Genomic DNA, 19868 nt, shown 5'->3' with positions numbered 1-19868 from the left:
AAAAGTACATTTAAAAAATAAGCTGATTCAGGCTAATGACATGTTCCAAGGTTCCCAGAGTAGGGGTGAAGAATACAGCATCAGCAAGAACTGCCTTCAATTAGGAATAAAATTTGGTTGTGGGTGATTATCACTTTTCCCTGGTACTACCTCATAAATCTGTAGTATCATTTCCCTCTATATACACCAAATATCTTTCTGATTTTATTTACTGTTAAAAATTTCACCATACTCACATGTATGCACAAATATAAAATTTAAATTTACATATATTCAAACTGATAACTATGTTGCTTCTTTCTTTGCTTATTTGTGTATTAAGGCAGCAACAAGTTTTACATGAACATTTTTTTCTAAGCTATTTACACTGTTGATCCCCAACATACAGCCTTTGCATACAGTCTCGAACAGAGGTTTACTTCGCCAACAAGTAAGAAAGGGTTTGATTTGAATTTTCTCATCTTGGTCAAGGATTGTATGCCCACCCCCCAATTCTGACATTACCCTAATTAAAGTTTAAACAGAGCTGAAAACTCAGAGAAGCCAGTGCAAAGACAGCAAGAACAGAGTTCTAGAACCTGGGCTACTCCGAGTCTGTCACTCAGCCTGACCATTAGCTTTGCATATTTTCTGAAATGCTGAAGCAGCATGAACTTCAGGGGATTATTTGTTCCAAAAGCCTACAGTCTAGCTTGTACATGAAATACTTGTATGTCGATTGAGATCTAGACTTGTCTTAATATTATTTTGCTTGCAACTCCTTCAAAACTAGCTTTTTATTATTCATAGCTCTTTGCTGGTCCACTAGTTGATAAGAATATTGGAAAAGGAGGTTGTATACAAATACATAACCATGGGATATGTCTGTAAATCATAGAGAGTCATGCATTCATTACTTCTATAACTTACCAAATGGATAAATGAAACTAATACAATTACTATAAAATGGTCTGGAATAATATAGAATCTAGTTGTCAAAAAAATTTCTGGGCTAATGTAATTATCTCCTTGTTTGAAATTAAGTATTAAAATAACATAGACTTTACCCTAGTAGAGAAGGTGGCAGATATTAAAGGCTATAAAAATATAGTTTGGGTAGGAAACCTTCAAAATTATGAAGAAAAAAAACCTCAAAGTATCCTAGCATGATTATAAAGGGTGACAAAAAGTTGTAATGCTCAGTAATATTTGATAATGAAACGTTATTCTATTATTGTATTATAAATATAACAGTAAAATATTTATTTTCAAATAATTTATCCTTAACTTGTTTTCAGTTATTAAATAAACTTTATCCAATTTCCTGACACCAATATCTCCAATCATTTCCTTTATTAAACACGTATGAAGGGTTTATAAGTAACTGCATGTTTTTGATCTTGTACATTTACTACGTCTCAGTTATCCTCAGACTCTGACAGTCATACAGGGTCCTTCAATTTATTAAAAGCATAAATTTATATCCAGTGTGACTGGTGTGGCCATGCAAATTACCTAAAAATCAGGAGACAACTAGTGAGAGTAAAATTCTTTGATGAAAATCTCATTTTATTGTATTAACAGACCTATACAATAGGTCAATTAAAAGTATTTCAAATATTAAGGACCATAAAGATGTCTCAGCAGGTAAAAGTCCCTATGCAAACCTGAGAACCTGAGTTTAAAGCTCCAATACTATCCAGAAATGCCAGGTAATCATCTCACTTATAACCTCAGCGCTGTGTGGGGCAGAGATGGCATGGACTGAGGGCTGGGGGGAGTTAATGCCCACTCATAGCATAGCTGTGTGTTCAGTTACAGACTGTCTCAGAGGAGTAAGCAGAGAGTGAAAAAGAAGGACACTGGATGCCATCCTCTGGCCTCCATACATTTGTGGTTGTACCTGCACAACTGTATGCATATACATGCCGAGCACCTTGGTTTTAGACAGTTCAGGCACCAGAAAATACTTCTTCATATGACTTAAAAAACAATGTTTGACTCACATAGCATGAGAGATCCTGTGTACAAGAAAAAAGCAAATGTTCTGAAACAATGAAAACTGCACAGACAAGTTTCTGTAAGCAGATATTGGAGACAATATTTTTGTTGCGGAATACATGCAGTGCATATTAACTTATATTCATCTATGCAAAGGCATTTACTCACTCATTTCTATGGGTTACTGTTTGGTGTATCTTTGAGATACAGAACTAAATTTGAATACTGACATTCTGTTAAACATAAACTGTTGGGGAAATGTTAAATTATACAGTAGATGGCAGGTGAAATGCTGCCAGGTATACTGAGGAAAGTGTAAGCATTTTTATAAGTAATCTGGGCTTCCAGAAGTAGTTTTAGGTTAGATGTGATTGATTTGATGGATTCATCATCATCATTTGCATTTGTGGCTCACCCCTATGGATAACCAGTCAACCCATAGAATGTCATTATAGTAGACCTGGTATCTTTTAAATTAAATCCACAACTGCAGCTTCATTAAACCTATGAGGTTTCATGAGATGTGCTCTAACATAGTAAAATATGTAAGATCATTAAAATGCAAAATTACTAAAAGCAGAATCAGATACACTATCAATAAAATGGATACAGGTAATTTCATATTAAGAATGCATTGATTCTTGGCTGCCTCCCTTATCCCAGGTCTCTGTTGTGCCCTGAAGATGTCTCCCATCTCCCCACCCTAGTCAGTTGCAGATTTCCATTCATTCTCATGGCCATCTGGCCATCTTTCCCATCCTGTCCTTCCCCACATCTTATACTGAACCTCCTCCATTCCCCTCCTCATCCCCTCTCCTATCCAGGTCCCTTCCTCCATCTGCCTCCTAGGACTATTTTATTCTGCCTTCTAAGTGTGATCCAAGCACCCTCACTTGCTCCTTCCTTCTTGTTTAGCTTCTTTGGGTCTGTGGAGTGTAGCAAGAGTATGCTGCATTTTATGGCTAAGATTCACTGGTAATTGAGTACATACTGTGCATGGCCTTTTGGGATTGGGTTACCTCACTCAGGATGATATTCTCAAGTCCCATCTATTTGCCTTCAAAATTTATGATGTTTTTTGTTTTTAATTGCTGAGTAGTATTCCATTGTGTAGATGTACCACATTTACTCTATCCCTTCTTTAGTTGAGGGACATCTAAATTGTTTCCAGTTTCTGGCTATTATGAGTAAAGCTGCTAGGAACACAGTTGACCAAATAAATGTCTTTGCAATGTTTGAGCATCTTTTTGGCATATGTCCAGGAGTGGTATAGGTGGGTCTAGTGGTAGAACTATTCCCAGAATTATTTGAGAAACCATCAAATTGATTTCCAAAGTGGTTGCACAAATTTGCACTCCCACCAGCAATGGAGGAGTGTTCTTTTCGCTCCTCATCCTCAGCAGCTATCACTTGATCACAGGGGATATGGAGCCTGAAGAGGTTCCATACCCCTGTACCCATGCAGGAACCCCAGTGGAGCCAAAGGAACACCAACCCATCCACAAAACTTTCCACCCAAAATGTAACCTTTCTACAAGAAATGCAGGGATGGAGGATGGAACAGAGACCGAGGGAATTGCCAACCAATAACTGACCAAAGTTGAGATCCTTCCAATGGGCAAGCACCAATCCCTGACACTATTAATGATACTCTGTTATGTGTGCAGACAGGAGTTTATCATGACTATCCTTTGAGAGGCTCAACCCAGCACCTAACTCAGATGGGTACACCCACACATAGCCAAACATTGGATGAAGCTTGGGAACGCCCACCAAAAGTAGGAAAAGTAGGGAGAAGAATTGTTGGCATAGAAAGGGATGGGAACTCCATGGGAAGATCAAAAAAGTCAACTAATCTGGACTTTTGGGGCTTTCAGAGACTGAACCACCAGCCAGAGAGTATACATGGGTTGGACCTAGGTCTCTCCACACATATGTAGCAGATATGCAGCTTGGTCTTCATGTGGATTGCAAACAACTAGAGAGGTGCTATTCCCAAATCTGCCGAATGTCCATGGGATATGTTCTTCTGGCCAGCTGCCTTTTCTGGCCTCAGTGAGAGAGGGAAAGCCTAGACCCAGAGACTTGTGGTACCAGTGTAGGGGGGATACTCAGTGGAGCCCTGACTCTCTCAGAGGAGAAGGGGAGGCAGGAGAAGGGAGGGATTGTGGGAGGGACTTACAGGAGACAATAAGAAAGAATGTATTTCTTGTGAAACTTAGAACTGCAGATAGCATTATGTTTGTAGCTTTTTTAATTAGATAAGGGAGCTCAGCTGTACTGGGTTCAAGTCCACAGAGAAAATACTAGGTTGGAATTATGGATTGAATACTGATTAAATTGTTAACATTTTTTAAAAAATATTAAGTGATTCTTTCTAAAACATTTGTAAGCCAAATGACAGAAGTCCATATCAGCTAATGCCGTGCTGGTTCCAGTGTTGTGCTAGACTAGGTAATATAATGACCAAGCCCACAAAAGGATAAAGAGAAGCAGGTGCCACACAGAGACTCTAGGCAATATTTTTCTTCCACACACCAGAGCTAAAACAAAGCCAGAAGCTCACACATCACAGTCCCCAGCTATGCTGAAAGCTATTCCCCCAAGAAACATGGAAAACAGAGCTTTCCCAGTTGTCCATTTTGACAGATCCCTCCAATAATAATAGCAAGTAATTTGCATGTAATCTAACCTGCCTTTAATTAAATTGTTACCCCATTTACTCTCTTAAAAGCCAACTTATTTCTCCAAACAGATGGGGCATAATTACTAGCTCCAAGAGACTGCACCTCAGCTGAGCCAACTGTATTTTTCCTCATCTTCTAAATGTTAAAATTTCTATGAGTTTCATGGAGAAGAATTGATATTATTGAGTCACTAAATAATACCTCCCTTCCCAAAAATGATCCTTAGTTTAGTACATAGGATATAGTAAATGAAACATCCCATGGAAGTACAGAAGGAATATGCAATTTGTTCAGAGATTTCTTTTTAAAATAAATTGCAAAACGGCCAGTAGCAGCCTATATGACTCTCTTCCTTGTCTTTCCCCTTCCCCTGCAGGGAGGAGGACATAAACCCTCAATTACTGCTTTAGTCACCAATCGCCAATTGCATTGATTCAAGAGTCTCTGGCAGGATAATGAAAACCAATATCCATTACCCATTTCCCTCCTTCTCAGCCCTGTTTTCCCCATTAGTCACAGTAGGCTGAGGCGGAGCAAGCTCCTCTGTCTCTAGAGGGCCCTGTGCACAACCAGAGAAGGGGGAACAGACTGAAAGAATGAAAATTGCCCCAATAGGACCAGTATTACCACATGGGACATGTCTTTGTATGGGCTTTCATAAGAAGAGGCATATGGCTTCCTTATCTCAGTAAGAACTTACTAACCCCCTTGTCAGGAGGAAAGCACAAGAGAGCCCAGCTGCCCCTCTGTCAATGCCTCTGCAGATTTTAGACAAATTAGTGGCAACATACATTTCACTATTATTTTTTCTTTTAGGAATCAGATATTTCAGATAGCACAAGACTGTTTTGTATTTTAATGTTTGTTTCATTTTGTTTTCTGGTGACTTAGATTAAAATCTTTTCAGGGTCAGGTAAGAAGAAAACAAGAGGAAGCTATAGGGCGGGAATTTAAGCTATGTTCATCCATTTTTCGTTAACGAAATGAATTTTACATGTAACCCAAAGAGCTTGTGGTAGAAGTGGTTACATTCTTGACTTTGTTTTTTAAGAAAACGCTGCTGCTGGTGCTTTTGAGTATTTTGCATTGAACTCATGACATCACAAATGCTAAGTATACACTCCACTGACATACTGTTTCTTTTGGTATTTCTAGTGGGGTGGAAGCACTTCATATCTCTACTTAGAATTTGGGTGTGCCCATGTGTTTGATTTGAACAAGCACATGCCAGCTGAATGGACCTATGGCATGTTTGGGCAAACACATTTAGAGCCTGGGTATGATCTGTCACTTGCTCTTTCCTTTTGTACTAGAATTCACAATATACCAGTGAGGTTGTTCCATGATTGAGTGTCAGATATAAGTGACATCGGACAAGGCCCCTACCAACCTGAGATGAAACTGTAGCTAGATTGAGAGATATCTATTTTTTGAAAGACTGCAAAACTCATCTAACAAAGGCACATTTCAAGTAGAATCTATGTAACCCTTGACTTCTCCAACATCTTTGTTTCAACCTGAATGACACCAGATATACCACACTGAGTAACTGCATATGACAAGCAGAAGAGTCAACATCAGCCGCATTTCTTTTGTCCATTTTAACCAACCAGTCTAGTAACTGAGGCATTAGATGGGTGAATGAAAGCTTTGCATTCTACTTTCCTAGAACCACACATCTTCCTATTAAATTTCCAAATGAGAATAACTCTCAGGATTCGAAATTCAAAGGGAGGAAAGAAGAAAGGATATAATGAAATATGTCACTTGTGCCCTTGATCATATCAGCCCCGGTCTGAATTCACAATTCCTAAGCTCTATTTAGATGTATGTACAGAAAATCCAAATACTAGCCAAGTGTGGTGGTGGAAGCTTTTAATCTCAGTGCTGGGCAGAGAGATAGTGAAATAAATACTAGCCTGCTATGCTACGCAGTGAGGTCTTATCTCTAAAAACCAAAAACAACCAAGCCAAAAAAAAAAAAAAAGCCACAGCAAAACACAAAACCCAAATACACAACTTGGTAAACACCATTAACAAATGTCAAACTTTTAAGTGTTCTCTGAAAAGAAGGCTATTCATAAACAGGTATTAATAATCAAAATCATTGTGGTTTGTCAGGTAAAGGGGAAAACTAATCAATAGAATTCAGCTCCAAGTTTATGAGCTGTAAAATAAGTGAACTTTCAGTTCTCTACAAACTCATTAAAAAGTGTACATGCAACCACACAGGGTTTGTTCAATGGCAAGGAAAGAGAGAGACTTAGGCTGGTGACTTGTGGAGGATGACTCTGTGGGACTGCAGGTCATGCACATAGCAGACAGATATCTTCAGCCCTTCTGGAAAGGTCCTACGTATAGAGTTAGAAGGAACAGGCAGTGGCAAAGAGGACATTGTGCTAAACTGGCTAGAAAGAGAACAGGCATTCAAGTGAAACCCAAGACCATGCACAACCACGTACAGTCACTAAGCAACAGAAGATGCAGCAACCCAAGTAGACATCAGTCACTGCAGGGGAGGCAAATGTCATTCTGACTAGTTTAGACTCTACACTTAGGGAGCTGGGTAATAGGAAGCAATCAGACTGGTCACATGAGATCCTGCTTCTGAGTATTCTCAGCCTCGGTTGTTCACTTCCCAAGTGGTCCATTTGATTGGCACGTCAGTCTCTAAAGTAGGTCTTATATTTTTATACCTCTCCAGATATCAGAGCTGAGGTGCCCACTATTACAGCTCACAGCTACATTGGAAGGACCCCAAGCTCTTTCCTTCCCTTCTTTAAGGCCCTGACAGATGGAGGATGCTAACTGTCCAGAATAGAGCAGCAAGAGGGCTTTGATCTGACCCAGGTTGTGGGGTTCTCTGTAACTCCAGAAAACAAAGGGAGCAAACATAAATCAGAAATGAAATGATATTCAATAGGGTTTTTTAGCAAGTTTATTTCTTTCTTGAGATTATTTAAAAAGTTATCTGGGTTTTGGGTTTTCCACAACTATTGTACTAGCAAATTTTCTTAGAACCCTAAAAAGAACAAAATATTTCCAATGAGTGTTGAAGAGCAGTAGTTTTAGAACCACTGAGAACCATTAAGTAATTACCCATTCCTCAATCCAAAACCTCTAAATATTTCCTTATCACTGAGAGCTCCTTTGTTTCCAACTGTTTCACGGTGGGTGCACCTCAGAGGAAAGAACTATAGTTAACCAAATGAGTCATGTGCCAAAAAACAAAATAATGATTAGATGCCTCAAAATAAAATAAGTATATAGACATCTCTACAAATACAATAAATGATTTCCAAGTATAAGCCTGTCTATTTGCCTCATCACCTGAAAGATATTAAAGAATTACTTTTGGAGAAATGGTGTGTCTCTTACAATGCCACATTTATCATGAACAGTGACAGTATTGACAAGAGAGACAGTTCCATGTCAGAGTGGTTCCCATCAAATATCTCTTCCCTGGGATGCCTTAGAAATATGTTTTTTAATAGCTATGCTATCTTTAGAGCCAATGCGCAGAATGTTATTAATTTTAGTTTTAACTTCATATACTGGCATATTTAAAAATAAAAATGATTTATTTGTGATTAGAAAGTGAGACATGCAAATAGCAAATAACCTTAGCAATATAAAGGTTTATAAGTGAGCAATTTGAGGTAAACCTGTCAAGCATAAGTTTTAGCTGAATTTTGCATTTTGAAATTGTGTTTCTAAAAAGTATCAATCTTAAAGAAATAAGACATAGGAATAATATAAGCAGCAATAATTGTGTCTAATAAAATCTGTATTTAATACACCTATTTCATAAATACATACATTGATAAAATATTTTTAAAAGTAACATCTATATTTAAATAGATATAATTATTACTTATATCTTTTAACAAAAGTGATATGACTTCTTGTAATCTGATTATAAACACATGTTAAGATTTCAAAAATAATACTATCAAGCCACAGGCACTAACCGAGGAGGATTTGCACTGCACAAAGGAAATGTATAATGGTGAGGGCTGAAGAATAACATGCTTCCTCCATCTCATTCCATGAAATTGATCATAGGTTGACATTTTCCCTGTCCACCGGTCACTCCAGAGGGTCCAGGACCCATGGTCCAGAAGCTTACAGTGTCTTGTGCATCAAATATATATAGGCTTCTGTGCAGGAGCCACAGATGGACACATCCAAGCACCTTCAAGAGACACTGTAATAGAGGCTGCGTAGATATAACCTGATGTCCTGAGTCACTGCTTCTAGACTAGGGGATAACTTATATTTCATTTCAATCAGCACACACTGAGCTTGCTCAACAGGGCATGCCCTTGAGTGCTCTGCTGGGCACCTGGGAAACAGTCTTCTATGAATGTAGCACAGTTTTTGTGCCTGGCTGATACCTGAGGTGGGAGGCAATAACCAAGGACTTAAGTGAAGAAATGAACTTGGGATGGTAAAACTGCTAAGAAAGTGGTTTAGGCACACAAAAATTCAAGGCAATTTGAATTTAATTTACAACCAAAATGTCCTATCTACTATGGGCAGAGTACACACAGGAGTCTCTACACATGACATCTCTGCTGTTTCTTCACTGGATATCTGATACAAATATACACCGTTGAGTTTGTGTATATCTCTGGGTTCTTGATGACACTTAGGACACATTGAAGGTAAGAGTGAAAAATATTTCCTGAAAAATTCAAGAATTTTTTTTCACATGTGCTACTTATTTTATTTCTTACAACAAAATGCTTTTGCACATATATGCCTGAATTGTTGAACACTAATGCAATGTTAAATAAGACAGCATTGTGCACATATTGAGTAACCAGTGGTTGCTGGGATCATCCCTGTAGATGACAGAAATCAAACAAAAAAACATACCCAGTAAGTTTATGAAATATTTTTATTGGTAAAGGTACAAAATGTTTTGAATAAATAAGCCAATTATAGAAAAATGTCTGAACTTGTTATATATTCAAATCACTTAATGAATAGCCATTCGAGAAGCCCAGTTAACACGAGAGGCTCTTATACAACCATATGCTTAGTAGTATGCATAGCAAAGTAGTTATCGTCCAAACAAAGAGTGAAAAACAGTTCAAAGTGAGATGGCATGCATCTCGAATGCATGCAGTTAGACTCTGCAAACTCAGCCACAGCACTCCATTTACAGGGCACATTTTATTCATCTGTGGTTTTTTTTTCAACCATGGAAAATGATCCAGGGAGTGGTTTGGTATATAGCAGACACTCAGAAGAATGGAAGGAAGGCTAGAATGTTGGCTTTCCCAGTGGCCATGCTTCACTGGAACCCTGCCCCTGCAGCAGTGTAAAAGTGTGGGTTAATGTGCCAGAAGGTGAGCTAGGCTGAAAGAGAAACTTCCCAACTCAGCAGGGTTTCCACTCAGCCAGCATCCAGCTGATATGGAAGGTGACAGCTTAGCCCGACTACCCATCTGCAGAATGGCTCCCAAATGCAGAACCCACATTGCAAAGGGCTGAAGGCGAATCTAAACTGAAGTTTGCCTCAGGTCAAAATATTAGACTAGCTTGTTGCTTGGCAAAAGCAAGTGCCCTTCCGCCATGCATAGGTGAGTCACCACTTTATGGCACATGTCCCTGATTATTGGCCAGAAACTTTTATATATTCTTAGTTCTTGTTTGATTTCTTAGAAATGGAGTCTCTCTGAGGAGAACAACTTTTGACAGCTTTCTTTTATCTCCATATCCCAAGCTCTTAGGAGGTCAATGAGGAGTTGGGAGGTCAACAAATGAATCTAAGTTTTTACAGGCCATTCTACAGTTAAATAAGAAGTAAAGGCAAGTCTCAACCCTTGGCTGTTTAGTTGATGACTGGAACTAATATTTTCATTAGCTTTATTAGTGTCCTAAAAGATGAAAAGTAAGTGACCAAGAAACCAAAAGATAGTTGCAAAGTCGTTATCATATACGAAAAGAGGTGAGAAACTTGGGTACTTGCAGAAAAAAAGATCGTCTACTAGGTTAGCAAATTAATGCAGTGATTAAAAATAAACACCCTTTAATAAGCAAGGCTAAATTTCTGTTGCTAATGAGCTTCTCACATGGCTATTCATTAAGTGATTTGAAAATATAACGAGTTCAGATATTTTTCTATACTTGGCTCATTTATTCAAAACATATTTTGTACCTTTACCAACTGGGTATTTGTTTGGGTTTCTGTCATCCACAGGGATCATCCCCGCAACTACTGGTTACTCAAAATGTGCTTTGATCTGCATAAAATAATCTAAAGCTTTGGTCCGGCAGCCACTTCCAATTTATTTTATGGTCAAATGCATGGGTAAGTCGTCTATAATTAATTGGCTTGTAACTGGTGTCAACAGCTTTCACAAACTAAAAAGTATTTATCTTGTGTTGTACAAAATGACAAAAGTGAGATGGGTAAATTGGATAGCAATTTTCTCTTCAAAACATATTTAATAATTGCTGGCAGAACTGTAACCAAAGCATTATCTTCTGAATTACTTTCCAAAATTAATTTTAGACAGACTGTATTTACTGAATTTCTCAAATATCATTTTATAGTTCAATAACAATTATCAGATGGATATTTCAAATGATCAACAATGCATTTAATAATTTTTAAAATTTTAAACGTTTTGCTATTAGTCTGCAGTTAAATCACGAATAAAATGCAAATTTATTTTTACTTTAAGTTTTAATGTGTTTCTCTTCATAAAATTCATGAGCCTAAGCAAAAAATGTTGTAGATATTTTCCTTTCATTCCTAAGCAATTAAATTCATTAGTGTGTTTATGATACAGTGATATTTTTAGCTTCCTTAGTCACATATATACTATATACATGGCTTTTGCTGTTATTGCAGGAGCCATTTAAACCCATATACCAACTTCTAACATCATCAGTCAGTACTTCAGACTCAGCATACAGACCCAAGATAAACTAGCTTTTATTTATTTGAGTCCTTGTCTTTCTAGGTCAGTTTTCTACTTGCAAAATGAGCATACTGCCTCATAGCTAACCTTCAGCAATATTATAAAAGCAAACATGACATTTCCCAAGTATATATAGATAAGGTACTTGATACACCACTGGAAAAAAGATTAGATTGTGTTTGTGTGTGTGTGTGTGTGTGTGTGTGTGTGTTTGCATGTGCTAGTGTGTGTACATACAGAACAACTTGTTATGTGTATTCTGTATACTATCACAGTCTCTCCCTGGCCTGATTTCTAATTATGCCAATAGAAGGTGATGATTAAGACTGTCCTGAGGGCTGGGCCTGTAGCTGTGTGGTAGAACACACACTAAGCGTGTTTGAAGCTCTGAGTTCTGTTGCAAGCACAAGAAAAGCCAATAAGCAAGCAAGAAAACACATAAACAAACAAAATGAACAAGAAAATGCCCTTAGCAAACCTCTTGCCAAAAAATACCTGCAGAAGAAATGTGCCTCCATAGTGGTCCATTGACTATTATGTGTTTGCCTGGCTGGCTATATCTTCCTTAAGAATTCCAGGTGTAGGAGATGAAAAATATCGTTCACTGCTGCCATTTCAAGGAAAAGATAGAACACCCCACGTTTTTAGAGAATAAGTTTTCCTTGAATGCTTTAGATCTGAGATATACTTTTCGCCACCCTCTGGATAACAAGTCTCTCATTTACCTTTCTCTGGGTCTCACTGAGCATGTGTTGTGTGAATCAACGATGCCAAGCACAGCGGTGGTGGTGGGGTGGGGGTAAAAGACAAAAACACAGCTGTTTTTTTAAACACCCTCTGTTACTGACTCTATCCTTTCAGGCCAGAAAGGGGAAGAAAGCCTAACAAACTGAAAGATATTATCTTCTGTGATAAGAGTTTTGAACTAAGCAAGCCTGGTTAATGTGGGAGACCGATCTACAAAAGTTGGAATAGAGTGGTCACAGACACTGTGTGTGGAGGTGATTCTTTCACTGAGCTAGGAAGGTGTGGATGTATAAGGCAGAGGCTAGCAAATGCAGAAGACATTCCAGCAGGAAGCAGTTAAATAAGGAAGACTTTGACCAGGAAGAAGGAGGGGTAAGAGGTCTTGAAGCAGGAAGGCTAAGTATGGGGGTCAGTACAGACCATGGACTTTGGTAATAAGGGTAGACCTGGAGTTAATGAACCCCAGTCCTTTTCCAAACGGAAGTCGGAATATGAAGCTTACAAGACTCCCTCAAATACTTCTAGAGCTACCACACTAGAAGAAGGACAGAGAGAAGGAACGGAGGAGGAAGAGACAGCCTCGGGGGCTTAATGAGCTCCAGTCTCACCTTTTTTCATCACTTGCTTTTACCACCAACTTGCAGTCAATAAAACTGCTAAGGCCATGATGTTGGCTTTGCTCAAGTTGTTTCTCAGAAACTTAGAGGTGCTTTTGTGTATCTCAAATCGTCTAAAACCATGGACCCTCAGGCACCCATACAGATGTTCATCAGGCAACCATTTGACATCAGAGGGGCCCCTAAATCTCCCTCAGAGCTGCTAGTCTCTAAGTAAATATCCTATGAAGTGCCACAGTTGACTCTTCCTGCTGCAACATGAACTTCTGTCCTCTTGTCAAGAGTGGCATTACTGCTGCACTGGCACCACTAAAAGCAATATAAGAACTGGAGAAAATTAACAGATGTAAAGCAAATGTTTCATATAGTCCATGTAATTTTATTATTAAAACTATATATCATCACAACTAATAAGATCAATTATGCCTCAGTGGAACATGATAATATGTTGGCATTACAAATACTTTTTCTTTATAGAAAGAAAGGCAGCAAATTTTCACACTCAAATCTAAATCAATATGAGAAAAATCTACCTCTGTTTAGGTTTAATTATATCATACATTCTAAGACAGATATTTTTAGGTCCTGGCTTCTGTTTGTGTTCTCATGTGGGCCAAGGGAAATTCATCATTTCCCTTTACTTCTTCAATCTAAAACTGTAACCCGCTACATTAGTCTTCATCATGAGTGTAGGAGGAAGTCGAATCAACAAAAACAAGCATTTCCTGCTTACATCGTTTAGCTTTATATCATGTTACTTTTTTTTTTTTAATAGAAACTACCCGATTCTGAAACACAATTGTGTCAAACGTTTCCATAAAACATTCTTTTATGCAAACTTACAAAAGACCTATTTGAACAGTTTATTGCAAGAATTCCATTTGGAAGATGTAGTTGCCAATGCAAATTGCATAAAAGGCATGACTCACGAAGCCAAACAAACTCTGCACAAATCAGGACTACTTCAAAAGCCTAAAGGATGGAACACTAGGAAAGGCAACAGAAAGGAAATGAACTTGCTTGCTTTTTCATTATCAAGCTGAGAAGAACTGGCTGAGAAAAAAAATGATTGACAAAAGTAATCATTCACTGAAAATGAGCAGGTTTGCTATTGAAAGAGGAAGCCGACACACACAAAACAATTCCTGACAGCTTCTCTCACCCAATCACACTGTGAGTGAAGAATGTGTACTGAGTCAACATCAACTTAATAATTTCAATTTCCAGTAAAAAGGGAGCAAAGGGAACCTTCTAGAATGCCTCCCCTCATGTTCAAAACACAACACAAAAACAAAACCATTGAAAACAATTTATTTGTGAGTATGCATATGTAGAGTCTTGAGCATGCTGTGGAACATTCATATCTGATAGTGAGAGAACACTTTACAGAAATTGTTTCTGTCTACCTTGTTGGCCCTTTGTCCTTAGTCTTCGTGGCAAGCACCTTTACTTTTTCGGTCATTCCACTAGCCTAAAACCACTTTGTTTGTGACTCAGAACATAAGTCATTACAGGACACTGACCCACTGGTGAAGTTATACCAACACAAGTACCTGATGGGAAGCAACATATTCTCTTGGAACAGCAAGCAGTTTATTGTTAAAGGATAGCCATTAAATATGTCCCAGGTTGTCCTTGTGTTGGGAAGGTGCCACTGACAACCCAGTTTACAAGACAGAGTACTAGAGAAGACAGTGTCCAAGAGAAATGAACTTCAGAGATGGGCACAAAACACTTCTACCAATACTGATCAGACCACATATGTGAGTGAACAAGTTAAGCTGAGAAGACCACATGTCAGAAGAAGCCAAATTCTTCCACTAGCCAAGGCCCACGGGAAGCCACTGTAAGTGGAGAAAAGGTACAAATATCTGAGAAATAATACTAAAACATTCCTAATTTGATAAGAAGTATAAGTCTTAAGATTTGAAGAGTTCAGTGAATCCCAAGTACAAGAGATATGAGAAAAACTAAACTAAGAGATAATACTAAGAAACCACTCAAAACATATGATAGAAAACTCAAATTCGAAGTAGGATGAACAACCAAAAAATGGAAAGAATAATGAACAAATTTCCTTAAAGAACATGAACCCCCTCCCCAAAAGCTACTTAAGTAGAATTAATAAACACTGACAGCTCTGTAGCTAATAAAAATTTATATTGGTATATATAAAAAAAAAAACCTCAAATGCTCTATCTCAGACTGCCTCATGGTGAATGCAACCCAACATTCTAAGAAGAAACAATACTAACAGATTCCTTTGATAAATTGTACAAAAGCAGAATCTTCCACCTCAATTTATGCATCTCTAAAACTCAAACCACACAGAATGACAAAGAATCTACAAGCTCTAAGGGCTTCAACACATATAATACATTGGAAAAAAGGAGCAACCCAAATCTAATAACACGTGCATGCAGTTATATCACAGAGTAATGAGAAAGGGACTTAGTACCAGGCATGTAAAGGTTATTGTATCATTTAAAAATTAATGAACAAAATTCACAGTAATAAACAAAATGCAAAAAATATGATCATGTTAGTGGATTCAGAAAGGTACATTTAATAAAAATCTAACATAGTTATGTAAAAGAAAGTTATGTTTATCCTTTTATGCTAAATGAAAAATACAAATGTCCTCAAACAGCTATAACATGTATAGCTATTATGCTGTTTAACATATATGTCATATTCTATATTATATATCATTCCATATAATTATATCCTATATTTATTATATAAAGATAGAAAACTAAATAACTGTGAATCAGCCAATTGTGTCAGATATGCAGTACAGCTGAGCACAGCACCAGGCTATCCATGGAGACTCAAGGGAGAATAGCATGATAATCTTGGAGAAACATAACACCATCTGTGAAAAGCCATCATATCTAATAAGTAGGCCTAGAAAAATGGGCCCACTCAAGAACAATGTACAAAAATCAACTTTATCTCTATATAGTGACAACAATAATTTAGATTTGAAATTAAAGAAACAATGGTATAGAAGATATACTAGTTAGGAAAAGATAGATTCTATTTCTTAGAGTCTATAAGAGTTTTACACTATAAACTACAAAACAATCCTGAAAGAAATGTCAAAGTTGCAGCTGGCATTGAGTCAGTGGTATTGTATTTACCTAACATGCAGGAGGTCTCAATTTGTACTCCAGCACCATAAGAAAGAGACCAGAACAACAGAGGAGGAAAGGAAGGAGGGAAAGTAGGAAAGAAGAATGAAGGGGAGACAGAAGGGGAGAGGGAGTTGGGAAAAGGGGGGAGGGTAGAGAAACAGAAGGAAGACGGGGGAGAAGGAAGAAGAGCCAAATAAATAGGTATATTATGTCAAGGTTTTAGATGACCCAATATTTTAAAGGAGTATTCTTCAAATTCATCTCTAGACTTAATGCAATCACAATCACAATTATTTTGGTAGAAGTTGATGACTGATTCTAAAAGTTTCATGTAAATGAAAGAATCTAAATTCAATCTAACTCTGAAAAAGAAAATAAATGTGCAAGACTTAAATTATCTGATTTTAATGAATTGTATAAAATCATGAGAATTAACGCAGTGCAGCACTGGCAGAAAGAAAGACAAATGAATGGAACAGAAAATGAAAGGTCGGAAGGTGCCACGGTTTGACAATTGATTTTCAACGAAGGAGCAAGGACAACTTGGTAACACAAACTAGTTTTAACGAAGGGCTCAGCAAGGCTTGGATAATCATATCTTACCAAGAACTTCCAACTGCTGCACAACACCTCACACAGCACACAAACCCTAACATCAATAATAGAACCCCACAGGTAAATCAAAGTAAAACACAAATTAATTTTAAAAGGAAGATAAAAGTCTTTGAGTTAGGTAAAGGCTTTTAATGTACAACAAAAAGAACATAATATATTAAAGAAGAAATTGATAAGTAGACTCTTTGAGAGGCAATGTCATAAGAATGAGAAAATCCAGTATGGCCTTGGAATAGCCTCTTCCAGAACATAAGCAGAACATACATCTCAGAAATGACTCAAACCTGACTCATACACAAGCATCAGGAATGATTCATACCTGACTTCATATACAAACAAAGAGAATAAGAAAGAAAGTGGCAGTCATGAAGCTGCCCTAAAGAGATTATTGGTTTCTCTCTATCTTTCAGACTATTCAAACAATGGACCTCAAAAATGTGAGATTTTCTTCAGGAGTCTCACGCTGGAAAATGAAGGCAGCACCAGGCAGAGGGTTAGTTTGTCTTCTTGAAAGAGCTGTTACAATTCCAGCATTGTGGCTTCAGTGTCAGTCCAGACAAGGATGGGGAAACAGTGGGTAGGACCAGACCTTGAGCTTCCTGCTTAGATATGCACGTCCTTGATCCTTTACTTAAACTATGATCTCATTTCAGGACTGCATCTTGGGTGTCTCTCTGGATATCTTTACCCTTCTTCCCAATGTGGCCGTATTGAATAAATCTCTCTTTTTCTGTTTTCCACTCTTAATTTGGTTCCTTTAATGGGCTTATTGGGGGTAGGTTGCCAGGCCTCACTTGTAGCACAGACTATAAACCCCAAGTTCACCAACTCAAACTGCCATGCCAAAATTGGAGGAAGATTTGGACCAACATTTTACTAAAGAGAAATAGCAAATAAGAACTGGGAAAGATCCTTAACATCATGAGCCATTAGGGATCAGTAAATGACAAACTGGAATGCTGCTCCCGACCCAGCAGCATGGGTAACATCTGGAAGATCTTAGCAACCGAAGCACTGGTAAGGATACTAAGTCCTGTTGGTACTAATGTACAAGAAATAAAAGCAAGATACATATATACCAAAACTTCTATGTACATGCTCATAGCAGGTTTTTGAGGAATAAATCACAAACTGGAAGCTAATATGTTCTCACTAGAAACTAATTAACTAGTTTTCTCATTACAAAACTAATGCTGTGTAGTAACCAACCTCCCAGTAAAAGTAGTTTCTCTCTTCTTTCTCCTCAACGGAGGCAATTGAGCTCAGAGTCTCATATGTGCTAGCAAACACTCTACACTCAGCTCCATCTTCAATTCACCACATGCTCATGTCTTGCTTATACCACCCCTGACGTGGGGAGCTTTGCTCTTCACTTTAGAGACCGACTGAAAAACCTAGGAAATTCTGGGAAAGACCTGCTCGGATCATTGTGGGTTGTGGTAGATATTGATCGCATTCCAGATGCTATGCTTCACTGTTCAAAGCATCTGAACCTTGCAACCCTGGCACGGAAGGCTCTTCTGAGAGGAAGAGCTAAGGATGGAAGGAAGCAGGGTAGGAAGGGCAGCAGATATCTGCCCAATAGCAAAATGTGCCATGGTATTAGAATTTTCTTTTGCAAGGTGCAAGACATTTTATTATTTTTTTATTTTTTTTATTCAATATAATTTATTTACATTTCAAATGATTTCCCCTTTTCTAGCCCCCCACTCCCCGAAAGTCCCGTAAGCCCCCTTCTCTTCCCCTGTCCTCCCACTCACCCCTTCCCACTTCCCCGTTCTGGTTTTGCCTAATACTGTTTCACTGAGTCTTTCCAGAACCAGGGGCCACTCCTCCTTTCTTCTTGTACCTCATTTGATGTGTGGATTAGGTTTTGGGTATTCCAGTTTTCTAGGTTAATATCCACTTATTAGTGAGTGCATACCATGATTCACCTTTTGAGTCTGGGTTACCTCACTTAGTATGATGTTCTCTAGCTCCATCCACTTGCCTAAGAATTTCATGAATTCATTGTTTCTAATGGCTGAATAGTACTCCATTGTGTAGATATACCACATTTTTTGCATCCACTCTTCTGTTGAGGGATACCTGGGTTTTTTCCAGCATCTGACAATTATAAATAGGGCTGCTATGAACATAGTAGAACATGTATCCTTATTACATGGTGGGGAATCCTCTGGGTATATGCCCAGGAGTGGTATAGCAGGATCTTCTGGAAGTGCGGTGCCCAGTTTTCGGAGGAACCGCCAGACTGCTTTCCAGAGTGGTTGTACCAATTTGCAACCCCACCAGCAGTGGAGGAGTGTTCCTCTTTCTCCACACCCTCTCCAACACCTGCTGTCTCCTGAATTTTTAATCTTAGCCATTCTGACTGGGGTAAGGTGAAATCTCAGGGTTGTTTTGATTTGCATTTCCCTAATGACTAATGAAGTTGAGCATTTTTTAAGATGCTTCTCCGCCATCCGAAGTTCTTCAGGTGAGAATTCTTTGTTTAACTCTGTACCCCATTTTTAATAGGGTTGTTTGGTTTTCTGGAGTCTAACTTCTTGAGTTCTTTATATATATTGGATATTAGCCCTCTATCTGATGTAGGATTGGTGAAGATCTTTTCCCAATTTGTTGGTTGCCGATTTGTCCTCTTGATGGTGTCCCTTGCCTTACAGAAACTTTGTAATTTTATGAGGTCCCATTTGTCAATTCTTGCTCTTAGAGCATACGCTATTGGTGTTCTGTTCAGAAACTTTCTCCCTGTACCAATGTCCTCAAGGGTCTTCCCCAGTTTCTTTTCTATTAGCTTCCGAGTGTCTGGCTTTATGTGGAGGTCCTTGATCCATTTGGATTTGAGCTTAGTACAAGGAGACAAGGATGGATCAATTCGCATTCTTCTGCATGCTGACCTCCAGTTGAACCAGCACCATTTGTATAGTTAAAATGGCCATTTTGCCAAAAGCAATATAGAGATTCAATGCAATACCCATCAAAATCCCAACTCAATTCTTCACAGAGTTAGAAAGAGCAATTATCAAATTCATCTGGAACAACAAAAAACCCAGGATAGCTAAAACTATTCTCAGCAACAAAAGAAAATCTGGGGGAATCAGTATCCCTGACCTCAAGCAATACTACAGAGCAATAGTGTTAAAAACT

General features: G+C 38.2%; 1 protein-coding gene across 2 annotated transcripts in view; it reads right to left on the bottom strand.

The window, feature by feature from the left end:
• The window catches only part of Plcb1 (phospholipase C beta 1), a 699616-nt gene that overhangs the window by 368174 nt on the left and 311574 nt on the right, over positions 1–19868 (bottom strand). The gene's annotated exons all lie outside the window — the stretch shown is intronic.

This window comes from Apodemus sylvaticus, chromosome 5 (genome assembly GCF_947179515.1).
Source record: "Apodemus sylvaticus chromosome 5, mApoSyl1.1, whole genome shotgun sequence".
Lineage (NCBI taxonomy): Eukaryota > Metazoa > Chordata > Mammalia > Rodentia > Muridae > Apodemus > Apodemus sylvaticus.
Note: the sequence above shows the minus strand (reverse complement) of the source record. Positions and strands in the feature narration are given on the sequence as shown.